The following is a 1,793-nucleotide window of genomic DNA, read 5'->3' on the forward strand; positions in this document are numbered from 1 at the left end:
GGAGGCCGGAGAACGGTGGCCGAAGAGAGAAGAGAGAAGAGAGGAGAGTTTTAAAATACCAAAAATATCCTTGCATTAAGATTTTAATTTAAAATTACCAAATTTATAAATTTCCTAATTTATCTATTGATTTGTGGTTAATATTGGTTCTCACAGTTACCACAAATAACTCAGTTCTCCCTTGAATAGGCCTATATATATATATATATATATATATATATATATAGATTAGAAAATATAATAAATTTATATATTTATTTTGGAAAAAGATTAAATAAAAATTGAAAAATGTGTGTAAAGGTAAATGAAGAAAAGTGGGCATGTGAGATGGTAAAGGTGCGTATCCAAAGCCGGTAAAAAAGCAGAAGGAGGGCGCAGTTCCCCATAAACTTGTCTGCGCAATCTTTGCCTGCTAACATCATTACCCCTACCACCTAACCTAACCCAACCCAACCCAACCCAACCCCTTCCTTTCTATTTCTACCCATTTCATTTTTTACTATTTCTTTTTCTTTTTCTTTTTCTTTTTATTTATTATTTCCATTTTCTAATTAGTATCCATCCACTTTTTTATTACTCTAATATATTTAAAACTAATATTATCAGTATTTTAATTGATTGTTTAGACTTTATATGTTAATTACATTTTTAGTCCCTATGGTTTGTCAAAATTGCAATTTCGTCCATGTAGTTTATAAAATTACGTTTTTTGTTTTTATGATTCGTAATTTATTGCTATCTTCATCCCAGAACTAATTGTTACCTTTTTAAATTAAGGAACTAAAATAGTAAAAAATTATAAACCACTAATACTGAAACAACAATACTATATAAATCATAAGGTAAGATAACAATGATTTTTCATCGGTATAATTTTTTAAAATTGTTGCTTTAGTTCTTGTATTTTTTAAATTAATTATGATTTTTATTCTTATGGTTTATAATTTATTGTTTTTGTGATTTTTAATTTATTTTCATTTATGTCCTTGTGTTTTGCAATGCTTAATTGTTTTAATTCTTTATACTTAAAGATAAGTGTTAGGTTCAAGGACAAAAATAGTAATAACTTATAAATATAGAATTAAAAATCACAATTTCAAACTAAATTAATGAAATCACAGTTTTGAGAAACCTCAAGGACTTGAACTGTAGTTTACTATTATAATAACCACTGAAAGAAAATGTTACGATTATTTTAAAAAGGAATATGTGGGCTGCCACATATTATTTTTAATAGAATTCTAATTAATATTTATATATAGGGAAAAGTACAATAAAAACCAATGAACTTTCTTGTTTGGAATGATTAAGTTCTTGAACTTTTTTTGGAACAAATAAGTCCTTAGACTTTCCAAAACATGTTAAATAAGTCTTTGAACATTCCAAAATATGTTAAATAAGTCCTTGAACAATTTTTGGAACAAATAAGTCCTTGGACATTCCAAAAAATGTTAAATAAGTCCTTGGACAATTTTTGGAAGAAATAAGTCCTTGAACAATCCAAAACATGTTAAATAACTTTTTGAAAAAAATAAAATGGTAAAATAGTGAAAAAAATCCCCAAAAAAAACCCAATGAACATTCATATTTTGAACGATTAAGCTCCTAAATATTTTTTGAACCAAAAAGTATTTAGATCTATACAATTAAACAAATATAACAAAAAAGTACTTACATTTACAAAAAAATAATTACCATTTTAACTAGTTGTACAAGTCATAAGAATGTATCCAACATGTTTTATAAAAGTTCAAGAAGTTATTTAACATGTTTTGGATTGTTCAAGGATTTAT

The sequence above is a fragment of the Cynara cardunculus genome (genome assembly GCF_001531365.2).
Source record: "Cynara cardunculus var. scolymus isolate 2C chromosome LG 10, CcrdV1, whole genome shotgun sequence".
Taxonomy (NCBI): domain Eukaryota; kingdom Viridiplantae; phylum Streptophyta; class Magnoliopsida; order Asterales; family Asteraceae; genus Cynara; species Cynara cardunculus.